Source organism: Thamnophis sirtalis, unplaced genomic scaffold (assembly GCF_051295495.1).
Source record: "Thamnophis sirtalis isolate CommonGarterSnake01/CBP01778 unplaced genomic scaffold, rThaSir2_p1.2 scaffold_6, whole genome shotgun sequence".
NCBI lineage: Eukaryota > Metazoa > Chordata > Lepidosauria > Squamata > Natricidae > Thamnophis > Thamnophis sirtalis.
In genome coordinates, this window is record NW_028261386.1 from 25132571 (window position 1) to 25145727 (window position 13157).

At 37.1% G+C, this 13157-nt stretch overlaps 1 protein-coding gene across 4 annotated transcripts in view; it reads left to right on the forward strand.

Annotated features, from left to right (window-relative positions):
- NCOA1 (nuclear receptor coactivator 1) overlaps nucleotides 1-13157 on the forward strand; it is a 285311-nt gene that overhangs the window by 68392 nt on the left and 203762 nt on the right. For 3 of the 4 annotated variants that reach the window (XM_087717452.1, XM_087717446.1, XM_087717453.1), the window contains exon 3: nucleotides 12467-12640. The exons of the other annotated variant lie outside the window; for it this stretch is intronic. The gene's annotated coding sequence lies outside the window, so the exon portion shown is untranslated. The remainder of the gene's footprint in view (nucleotides 1-12466; nucleotides 12641-13157) is intronic. 4 annotated transcript variants of the gene reach the window in all.

Sequence of the window (13157 nt, forward strand, 5' to 3'; positions counted from 1 at the left end):
ATTTTGGAGCACTTCATGCTTCCTTCCACAGATGAGCTTTATGGGGATGCTGACATCATTTTCAAGCAGGACTTGGCACCTGCCCACACTTCCGAAAGCACCAAAACCTGGTTCAATGACTGTGGGATTACTGTGCTTGATTGGCCAGCAAACTCACCTGACCTGAACCCCATAAAGAATCTATGGGCATTGCCAAGAGAAAGATGAGAGACATGAGACCGAACATTGCAGAAGAGCTGAAGGCCGCTATTGAAGCATCCTGGTCTTCCATAACATCTCAGCAGTGCCACAGGCTGATAGCTTCCATGCCATGCCGCATTGAGGCAGTAATTGCTGCAAAAGGGGCCCAAACCAAGTACTGAGTACATATGCATGCTTTTACTTTTCAGAGGTCCGATATTGTTCTATATACAATCCTTGTTTTATTGATTGCATGTAATATTCTAATTTTCTGAGATTGTGGATTTGGGGTTTTCATGAGCTCTAACCATAATCATCGCAATTATGACAAATCATGATTTGAACTATCTTGCTTTGCATGTAATGAGTCTATCTCATATATTAGTTTCACCTTTTAGGTTGCATTACTGAAATAAATGAACTTTCACCTATAAGTACAAACATAAAAGGGAAAAGATTAATAGGTTACGTATAATTCTCATGAGTTAAATCATTTCAAAAACAAATGTCATCAAATAAGGAATGTATATGTTGTTATAAAGACAGATATGAATGGTTTTCTTCTAGAAGCTGCTTTGTGAAAAATATTAATCACCTTTATATTATCCTTATAACCAGCTAGAATTGAAGTATAAATAGCCATGGAATTAATTCTGACCTCCTGCTTTTTACTTTAAATATAGATTTCTTAGTGTTCATTCTAAGAAGAGACAATTTTTTTTATCTCCAACTCATTAATCTAGGGAAAAAACTTTCTCAATATCGCCCAGGCCATTGCTTTGAATCCCTGGGGAGCCACCCTCTTTCATACAGTAAATAGTCAGTTCCTTATATAGGCATCTTTATATAAGTATACAGATGGATCAGATTAAAAATTATTTCATTTAAAATTCTGGTTTTTACAGGACTACAGGAAGACCAAAAGTTGGACCTAGCTCTACAGCCTGTCTCTTAAACATGAAGCAGATTTTTATAAAGTCAGAAAAAGAATGATAGAATTCTATAACAAGAGATTCATATCCTTACCAATTGCTGAATTATTGTCTTCATAGACCACTTGGAAATAGAAATTGGATCCAAGATATTGGTGCCTGCATGCTGGCAGCTCCAGAATCTATGACACAGTACACTAATTTTAGTTTAACTACCCTATACTAGTTGCTATCAATATTTTCAGATGTAATTTAAATTGCTGATTTGTATATACAAAGCTATTTATAGCTTGGTAAGTACCGGTAAGTACCTGCCAAGCTCTGGAGAAATAAGAGATTCAGGCAGTTCAAATGAGTATAAAGATTTATTGCAAGCTTAAGCTCTCTACAAGAATCTGACCAACTAACAGTCAAGGGAAATGAGCGGGAGATAAGAAAGGCGGAGTCTAGGCAGCTCAGAGGCCTGGAGCTGCCATTCAGAGGAGAAGACTGGGCCAGCTGCCAAGACTCACCGTCCCACCTACACAAGGTGAAGAAATTCCTGTTAACAATCCATGATTAATTTCCGGGTGGTTTCGCTCTGGGTCAGAAAGTGATGGGTGTGTGCGGCTTCTCTTAATTACCAATGTACCTATAAAAGGTGGTGGGATGCACAGGGTGGCAACTCTGAAAATTTATTCATTGCCTTAGTGCTTTGTTGGTCAGTTTGTGCCGAAGGAAGAGTACAAACTGCATTTACAAACGGTTTCTGCGTTTGGCTGGTTTCATTAACTCTTTGGAACCTGACAGTTTGACAGAGCTAACACCATGGCTGAAAGTACTTGGGTTGGAGGCTGTGGGCTTGGAGGAGTCTGCCGTGACAACTGATACAGCTGTGCTGGAGGCTGTGTCAGGGCCAGCAGGAGAGGCACCATTGGATGTAAGGTTTAGGGACCACTTGATGGCATGGAAGCCTACAGCAGAACCTCTAGAGGCTGATGTGGGCCAAGCCCAATTGGTGTCTGGGCTTGCCAGTGGCTCAGGACCACAGAGGCTTACCACCCCATGCTCCCCAGCTTACCTCTTTTGGAACCCATTTTGTCCAATGGCGTGAAAGGTGCAGCTCAGATGACGATTGGAATTACACCACTGTGGTGGACAGCCAACTCTACAGATGTTGCAGGAAAGGTTTGGGGCAGTGGGCTTCCAAGATAATGGATGTGGCAGTGATTGGAGAGGGTCTCTGGAACATGGATCCCAACAGGCAGGGGGAGTCGTTGGACAGTCCAGCATAACCAATCCAGAACAGTGTATATGTCACAGTGGGACATAGTGATGGCTGTGATGGCAGTGATGGACGGAGAGGCTGCTGACTGGGTGGCTGATCTGGATTGGGATCATGCTGTGGAACTCACGGATTTAGCTCTCTTGCGGGCTCTCAGTGATTTGTGACTTATGATGCATTTGACGCCTTCCTCCGACTCAGCCTGGTCATCTCCTACAGTACCTTCAGGACCATCATCTCTAACCAATTTTACCTATCCAAAGTATTTCTCTTAGCCAGTCTACAATCATTCACCATTTTAGGTAAGAGGGGACTGAAGTCCGGAGATGTTTCTCTATGTTTGCTCTTGCTCTGTCAAATGGCCTCCTTATATGTATATGTTGTTGGCTCCATTAGTAATAGTTGCCGTCTTCCAGAGATTAGTTAAAATTATTCCTGAATTTTGGAATGTTAATGTGAAGTGTTAGCTAATCTTAATTACCTGATTAATTTCTTAATTTTTGTACCCAAACAATATAATATATCTTATAATAATACAGTAAAACAATGACTCTTTGAGAGCTGTATACAATGAAATTTCATTTTAATGTATGCCGCTCAATGTACATTCAAAGTGTCAATAATGTTATTCTAAATCTAAGTCTAATATTTAAAAACAAAATAAAAACTTATGCAGAAATAAAAAAGAACAGGAGGTCATAAAGGAATTCAAGATATGGTGTCAGAAAGTTACAGTGGTCAAGTTTTAGTTTAGTGGATCACATTGGTTGAAGCTACCTAGACACTCAAAATGGCACATTTACTTAAATACCTTGGTTGTACACTAGACTGAAGCCAATGCAAACAGTTGATTACTGTCTGACAAAATAAGTGTTCGGAGTCTTCTTACACAGGTAGTCCTTGACTTACAATCATTCATTTAGTGTCCATTCGAAGTTATAGCAGGACTGAAAAATGACCGCCGTAGCATCTCTGGGGTCACATAGAAATTTAGATGCTGGACTACTCGCCTGTATTTATGATGGTTACAGTGTCCTTGAGTCTTCTGATCACCTTTTGCGAACTTCTAACAAGTAGAGTCAAATGGGGAAGAAGGTTCATTTAACAGCCGTGTTACTAACTTAACAACTGCAGTTACTAATTTAACAACTGTGTCAAGAAAGGTCATAAAATAGGGGAAAACTCACTTGACAACTGTCTTATTTAGCAATGGAAATTTTGGACACATTTGTGGTTGTAAGTCAAGGACCACCTCTATTGTCTTCAATTTAAATCCAGTCCCACTTTCTCCTGCATTTTCCATCGATTAAACAACAACAGCTTTGTGTTTCTCACTCTTCATATGAGGCGGAAGTTGGTTACTTAAATATTCCATATTACTGCCGTTGGAAATTCTGATTCCCAATGTGCATATCACAAAAGCTCAAAATAAACTGACATTAGTGAAAGACATTAAGAAAAACAAAAATGTCTTCTTTGGATGTGTTGAAAATACAAAAAAAGAAAAGAATCAGTATACCAGCTGCTTAGTGAAGACACTGATGGATGAGAAGAACAAGAGAAAACTTCTTCAGCTATCTTCAAAATAGAAGTATGATAAATGAAACAGTCCACCAGCTGGCAAAATTAATGTAGATGGCAAAACTCTAGTAAGAAAAGGATAGAACCAAAAAGGTATAGTTCTATAGGCACTCTGAAGAGCTAAGCTATTGAAAAAGTTTTAATATTTGAAAATATTTCAGTATTTCTCAATCTTGGCAGCTGTCACATCTGTGGATATCAACTCCAGAATATTCATTCCTGGCTAGGAAATTCTGAAAATTGAAATCTATATACTGGTTGGGGCGGGGGGACGGGACTCAGGAAAATCTGGCTAAACCTTTTTGGTTTGGGATTTATTCTTTTTTAGAGATCCTGGAAATTGGCAGTGTCCACTGACAGGATGATTGCCTAATATATTAGAAGATTTTCATGCTGTTATTTGTCACAGTTCTCTTTGCCAAATGAATTTACTGCTTTTCTATCTTTTGCCAGAATTTGGGACAAGACTACCATTTTTTAAAGGAAGTCTTCTTGATTTGAATGACATTTCTGGCCCTACTTGTTAAGAATTCTGCTGTCTGCCTGCTCTTCATATCTTTCTGATTTGCAGTAGACAATGTAAAATGCTATTTTACAATAGTTTTCAATAATCTCCTGAGTACTTGATCTTCTTAATTTACCATTCCAATTTTCTTTTCATCCGTCCTCTAATCATCTGAAGTTTGCTCATCTGAAGTCAAATGTATCTATTTTGCTTTCTCAGCAAGTGTCTATTTAAATGCCCATTGATCATTGAGGGGTCCTTGGTGCTCTCTGAGCTTGGTTGTTTTCTTGCAGATGTTTCATTATCCAAACTAGGTAACATCATCAATGTCATGTTGTATTCCCCAAGGACCCTTCATTTCAACCCTGAGCTATAAACATTCTCCTTTATCAATAGTGATCACTGTTTTTAATGAGTTCAATAGCTTTTAATGCTTTAGCAAAATTAAAAAATAAGGGTACATTTTAGAATTGTGTTCAGAATTACTGTATATTCTTCTCAGTTCCTTGAGTAGCTGTTACACAGCACAACCATGCTTTAAAAAATTGTGGTGTTTTTTTTTGTCAAGTACAGAGTGTGCATTTTCCCAGTTAACTGCATATTGCTATTTCTATTTCTTTTTCAGATGCTTCTGGAAAACAGTAATTTGCCATCTGTAGTTTGGGGATTGAGTATAATAGGATTGTCCCTAGTTCTAACTTGCTTGTGGGATTGCTATAGATGCCCACAGTGATTTGCTCAGTGTGTTAGTTCTGTGATTAAATTGACATGTCATCCTAATCAAACTGGAGAGTGGTCTTGTCAATTGGGATGTGACAAGATTCAGCCTTGGGCTTTGTACTCATCAATATTTTTGTTAATGGCTTGGGTGAGGAAGCAGAGGAAATACTTTTTAGATCTGTAGTTGGTGCAAAATTGGATGAGTGTACTAATAGTGATAAATAAAATTCAGAAACAGCCTGGTAAGTTAGAAGAAATGGGCTGAAAATAACTGAATGAAGTTAAATTAAATAAATAGATTTAACAGAGACAAAGTTATCCAGTTAGAAAGCACAAATCAAGGGCATTAATTGAGGGATTCCTGGTATGGAAACAGTACTTGGAAAAAACATTGGTATTATAACTGAATACAAACTGAATGTGTGCACCACATAATGTGGCTGCATTAAAAAAAAGGCAAATGCAGTTTCAACTTCATCAACAGAAATATGGTTTCCAAATCATGAGAAATAATCACTCTGAATGTTTTGTATTGATCAGATCACAAGTCAAATATTTTGTCAGTTCTGGGTACTGCACTTTAAGATGTAAACTGAAACAGGTAGAGAAATTTAAATACATGTTACAAGTAGACTGAGGTGTTAAGTTTATCACTGAGAAGAGCCTGAGATATGACAGAACAGTTGAAATACCCAAAGGATGGTTGATAGAAGAATGCTAGGACTTTTGTCCTCTCAGAGAAGAGAACATAGTAGATAAGCAAACACCTTTCCAAGTTCCTCAACCACTGATAGTGAGATGTACTTCCTTATCTTAAAGATGGTATAGGAACCAATGAAACTCATAGCCTTTAAGAGCCATTTTGTGTAACACACGTATGAACTCCATGATTCTTAGAATGTTTCAGAGCTAAGATACCAGGAGGAATCCTCACCCCTCTTATCCCCTACTGTGTCCGTCTTTAGACAGATTATCTTGCTATTTTCTTTCTAACATCACCATAACATCATCTTGAAGAACATTATTTTATTTGCTGGGAAATATTTGTATTTGTTGTTTTCTTTAGCAGTTGGTATTGTTGGATTAATTGTTGGATCAACAAAGATATTTTATTTGAACCCCTTTCTGAAAGCATTTTGTTCTGCTGGGATTGAGGGTTAAAAATTGTTTTTTGCAGGGACAGGATTGAACAGAGTTTAGAGTTCATCTTCAGAACATTACCAAATACGCCTAGAATAATTAGTTCTGTCTCAGGACTTGTTGTGTAACAGGCCCTCTGTCGGTCCTTCACTACGATCTCTCTTAGGGACTCTGTTTGCAGGACTCAATATTATTGAATTGAATTATTAAAAGTCTTGCAGATAGAGATTGAAAGACACAAATTCAAAAACTGTTTGATATTTTTAGGCAGCATTTTCAATTCTTCACTTGCAAGTCCCCCTTCAATTACTGTCTTTACCATTGCTTCTTATATTTAAGTAAACATTAGATTTTTGATTCTCGTCATTTATGCAATAGATTCTCCCCCTTTGCCCTCCAACCTTGTCTAGAATCCATATTCCTCAGCACTGTGGCAAGTGGCTGTTTTTTCCTCACCAAGTGGGCCATTGATCCTCTTCTTGTTGAGGATCATGCATGTGGGATTCTATTCTTTGTTCTTTCTAATACTAAAAAATGAGATGTAGTTAGAATTTTGTCTGAATTTTTGAGTGTTTATCAGGGGTGTCAAACTTGATTTCACTGAGGGCCACATCAGGATTGTATTTGACCTCAGCGATGGCATGGCCAGGGTGAGAGTGGGCAGCTTGACATTACTTGTATCGGGGGTGCTTGTGGCGGCCCGAGTGTTCTGTCACCGAAAAAGGGTTCCCAAGTTCCATTTTTGGCTGTGTTAGCCTCCTGCAACCCTCTGCTGGTGAAACTGGAGCTTGCGAGGGCTGCCTGTGGTCCCCCTGAGCTCCCTTTTCAGTGGCAGAGGCACTGCTGGCTGGTCCTTTGCTGTTTCCAGGGTGGCCTTGTAGGCCCCAGACCTAAACACACACACATCCTCGGGCCAGATCTGGCCCCGGGTCCTTGAGTTTGTCACCCCTATACTGCATTGTTCCACATGAATTCCACATGGTTATTTATACACCTTCTTACAAAAGGTACTAATTTATAATGTTTGATCTCCTTGTCACATATATCCATGTCAGTATTTAATAGAGTCATACTGATTTTTTTTATTTTTTTTAATAAAAATGCTGATTTTCAGCTTCCCACTATCAAGGATCTTCACTAAACACGTGACCATTGTAATATCCTTGTATTTCAGAGTGTGATGATTTTCTTTGTTCAGATAGATGGGTTTTGATGATTCCCACGAGATATGTTGAATACTTCCACATTGGACATATGCTACATTTTTTATTGTCCTACGGTCTATATGCAACTCCTATACGTCCCCTTTCCAATTTTTCCTTTATTGAAGTAACTTTGTTGCTTCTACCAAGAGAAATATAAGATATGCTCACTTGATTACTACGCTCCGTAAGCAAGATATAATATGAATATTTTATCTGCAGCCAATTGGTCATGTCCTACTTATGAGTTCTATCAGACTGTTTTATTAAGATATTCTGTTCCTCATAGTCTTATTGGAATCATATTTTTTCCACTTATTTCTTCTAAAAAAATTAAGTAGTGGAGATCTGTAAAATTTCAGTAAGATTCTGGTGGCCTCAATAAATTTCTTAATTCTGTTTAATTCTGAAATCTGGTATTCCCCCAATTTCAGACTTTGCTTTCAGCAAAGCTACAAAATTGTTGAGGGGGTTTCAAGGAGTTGATATTCCCAGATATTCATGGCTGAGACTTGTGAATCTTGTTCACTTTTTCCTGAGGCTTGAAGGCATTTGTGCTCTGTTATGTTTAAATAAAAGCAACAAAGCTTCTCTTTTAGTGTGTGTGTGGATATTCTTCTTTAATATAAATCAGCAGTTGTGCTTGATAGCCTTCAAATGTAAGCCCTTGAATGAAATGACTAATGTACTTCTGTGTGGCCTGTGAAATAACATATGCTATATTTTAAGGGAATAACAACACCTGTTTTTAAATAGGCATGTTCAATAATAAACGAAATGGCAGAGCCTGTTTGTAATAAAACAGAGAGCATCATTTCCAGGGAAAAAGATATTAGGTAACTTCCTTCTTGCTTTTACCATTCTGGAATTTCAAGATTCTTGAATAATTACAGGATAGTACAATAAAGAAATACATGGAGGGAAGACGACATTGTGAGGACAAAAAGAGAGTGAAAATAATAATAATAATCCAAGAATGAAAGTATATTTCAAATTACAATTGTAAAGACAGTGGACAATTAAAAACAGGGAACATTATATACCACATAGTATAACGCAAGGATAAAATATTTAAACAAAGAAACACTTCAATATTTGCTAAATTATTTTGTAATACATTGATATTTCAATGATATGCAACAATTTTGTAATGCAATAAGCACAGATCAAAATATTTAGAAATTATTTAATGCCAAAAAAGTTAAATGTGACTTTAATGCACACTAATGAATCCTTTGAATAGTTTGTTATATTAAATTTTTGGCAGTCAAAAAACTGGTAAATCTCCAAGCTCTTCATTAGAATATCTATGATTCATATATATGGATTCTTTTTCTTCAAGATCATGGTTGCAATCTTATAGCCTCAGGATAGATCCATAAATTTGGAAGACTTCCAAATCTGAGGCCCAGAAAAAGAAATAAAAGGATAATCACACTTGGCACCTGATTTTAGCTAGAGTAGCCCTTAGGAAAAATACTTGAATGTCATACTATAAACCTTATTCTTAAATTATATTCACTCTTTGGATTGCCAACTACTGGATTTTCTTTGCTAAATATCTGCATTTTCTTGGGAAAATATATCCATCATCTTTTATCATCATGTGATCAAAGGAAAATTATTAAAATAGTTCTTGCTGAGGATATCAGAAGTCATTTTATAGGGGAGATGAGAAGCATAAAAATTTATAAATAAATTATCGAACAGCAGATTTATTCTACAACACATTCGGTGCCTATAATTGGTGGTGGCTTCGTTGTCATTTGGTGTTGTGTATCAGCTGGTTTAATTCCTGAATTTTAGATCAACTTTGAGGAATTCCAGAGATTTAAGTTGATGCTTTGGATTAGATACTGAAGCGCTGCTCCAATATTACACATATAGGCTCGCCTCAATCCCAGCAATTTTTGTCTGGTACAGTAGTATAATAAAATTTATCTTCCTCATGGGGAGCAGATGGATCTCTTGTGGTGGAACAGTGTGATCCTTCAAGACATCTAGTATGGTAACTGGCTACTCTTCCATATTTGTGAATCATATACATCAAAATGATCTTATTATTTACTACAATTGTGCTTCTTCAAGGGCTATTCAGTAACTTCAGAGCACCCACTAATTGTGTTACATGCAGTCTTTAGAACTAGAAAAATGGTGGGAACTGTGTGCTATGAAGGAAGACATGGCTCTCCCCCCAAAACATAGATATTTCAAAGATGCAGAACCCACTTTTGTGAATTCAGAAATGACCAAAGAGTCTCAGAGTTAATAGTTCTTGTTTAGTAGCTTCTCCATTTAGTGACTGCTCACTGTTATGATAGAGATAAAAAAGTAGCTTCACGACTAATCCTCACATTGACAACTTTCTCAGGTCTGTAAAGCAAAGGAAAGCTAAAGTAAGATCATAAGCATAGTTGAAGTTTCATATAGCGTAGTGACTGAATTGTTGTCTCAACAATTTAACCAACTGCTAAACAAATTCTACTTACAACCAATTCTTACCTTCCATCTTTTCCATCTTGAAGTACTGATGTATAATAATGTATTTCAGTGCAATCTGAATCTGTCTCACATACATACATTTTTGGTATTTATAAATATATTTGTGTATTTAATGAAGTAGATTTAGTCCATAGACCTATACAATACAAGTAATCCTCAATCTACAACAGTTCATTTAATGACCATTCAGAGTTACAACGGCACTGAAAAAAGTGACGTATGACTATTTTTCACACTTATGACCATTGCAGCACTCCGACTGTCTCATGATCGAAAGTCAGATGCTTGGCAAGGGACTTGTACTTGTGACGGCTGCAGTATCCTGGGATCATGTGATCTCCCGCTGTGAACTTGTGACAAGCAAAGTCAATGGGGAAGCCAGATTCACTTAACAATCATGTTGTTAACTGAAAGCTGCAATGATCACTTATCAACTGTGCAAGAAGGTCGTAAAATGGGGCAAAATTTACTCAACAAATATCTCACTTAGCAATAGAAATTTTGAGCCCGATTATGGTTGCAAATCGAGGACTACCTGTACATTAAACTTGCCAATTTTTAGAGTAACACACTCTTCTGGAAGCCATTTAGGTTGTTTCATTAAGTTTTGTTACCGAAGCTTGCACTGAGACTCTTAGATTTGCAGTCTTTCCTTCTGGAGACTCACAAAAAACCGAGCTTAATTTTTTGGGGATATGGGCGTGGCTTGGAGAAGCATTAAAACTTTTGGATGAAGTAATTTTGGCAGCTTTTAAAGGGCATGGCTGAATTCACAGGTGATGCTTCATATATTGGCTCTGAAAATTTCGACACTTTTTAGGCTTTATGGCATTTTAAGGTAGATCGCAATAACCCACACAAATACTCCTGAATTGGGACAGAATGTTATCTCCTTCAGCACTATAGCCTTGCAACAGCTAGCACTTGGAATGGAGCTAGGTCTCTTAGTTTTGTTTAAAAAAAAAAAAAAGACAGCAATTGGCATGCATACAGAACAGTGCAGAGCAGCTTCCTAGCAGAAGCTTCCAGAGTTAACTAAGAGATTATGCATACATGTGATTGGCTGTCTTTCCTGGTTGCTAAGGAACGCTCTGCACTTTACTGTTTAACACTTAACTTGCAGGTTTTGTGTCATCTCCTAGCATTGCTGTTTTCCCAACATGATGTTCATACTTGGAGGCAGAAGGTATGTCTTCTGAGTGGTTCTTGGTGCTGCTCTTCTGCTTTGCAGCCACATAGCATTATATATTCTTCACATGTGTTTACCATATTCTATGGTATTCTGGATGATTCATATAAAAACATACAAAATATTGTTTTGTGAGTCTGGCTAAAATTTAAATGAAATCATTTTAATTCATGGGAATGCTTTGTTCCTGTGCTTATATTTCAGTAATGGCACACATATAAAATGATGCCTTGGTGCACGTACCAAATTTATTTTCAGAGAACTGAGGCTTACAAATTACGGGAAAGATGCTGACAAAAATGCCAAGGTTCTTGAGTAAATGTAACAGGCATATATAATATTTTAACCACTATCAACTGTGTGGTTGATGTGAACATTGCTAAACAAAAAACCTACTCCATTTGAAGCCTATAAGGATACATCTTCATTTGACTTCCTTATTCGTTAGAATGAATGAAATGAATAGTAAGGATGTTGGATAAACAAATCACTTTACATTGGTTGAAAGCCCTATGTTTCATTGTTCAAAACGTAAAATCCGTGTTCCAGTTTTTAATGTGCAAAAGCAAATATTTATTTCCTGAGTGAGAAATAAAAGGGTTTTTACATGCAGCAACAGAACTGTACAGTTACATTTGTTTATTTTCTATTCTCCAATATCCTTTCATCTTATATCTGAGGTTCAGGTGAAGGAACAACAGTATAAAACCGAGAAACAAAAAGTACATATTTTTCATGAAATTTACTGAAAGGACAGCATGAACACATGCAGCTTGAAGCTGGGTTGTGGGGTGATAACGTAACAAACATCCCCCTCCAATAGTCTGTCAGTAAATGCATCAGTTCCAAAACATTTTGTCAATATGTATTTGGAGCAGCCACTATTATCTAACCACAAACCACAAGTAGAGTTTGTATTTGCTGACTGAGAAAGTCTTCTAGATTGCTCCTTTGCTTCCAGCTGTCAGTGAAGCGAAACATCAAAGCTAGAGACATCCTGCTGTTGGGGACGCAAAACCAGGGACAAAATGGGGTTCTTTGTCATATTGTCATGTTCACTGGGCACTGGCTGTTACCAACTAAAAGCATGTATTCCAATAATACATGAATTGGGGATGTGTGACTATTTTAGTTAGTGCTACATGGATATGTTGTAGATACAGTTTTTATTTATGATCTAACAATGAAACTCATATTTAAGTTTTAGGGTGTTGGACTAATTGGGGAACTTGCTTTCTTTTCTTCTTCCAGAATTTACTTGATGCTGTTCTCACCCAGAGGAGGACAGTTTACTGACAACTGCCCATTGAAGATCAGTACATGTGTTTGTTGAAATTCTAAGATTGCTTTGTACAGTTTATATGCTTTACAGAAGAATCTCATTTTTGGTTTCTCTATGAATTATCACCTCTGGAATAGTAGGAGGTAAGTTGCTTTCTTCCAGTTATTTCTTTTCTTGCTTTTTCTCCTCTCCACATCTAAGAATAGATTAATGCTATAATGGATGGCTCTTGCATGGACTCCGTCCGTGTCATTTTGCTTAAAGCAGGAATTCCTCTTCTTTTCCTTAGTTTATTTTCAGAATTGCATCATCCTGAAGTTGTTATTACCACATCGGTCTTTTCAGTTCATTGCACTGAATTCCGCTAGATATGGTGGATATAGAAAAGATATCTTTGGCTTGGAGAAGCTGTGATGACTTGCTTGATTATAGCAAATTAGAGTTTATGCTGAGTAAACTGGACGTGACTGAACAGGAAAAGAAGCTGATGAAATTAAGGTTAAAAATGAGAAGAAAACTGAATCTTTATACATAATTTATTCTACTGGACTGATTTAACATTATTTAAATTCTATAATTCGCAGCTTCCACAATACATGTGTAATCTAGGAACAGATTTAGGCAGGTAGTTGAAAACCTGTTTTTGTTTTGGCATCTTTC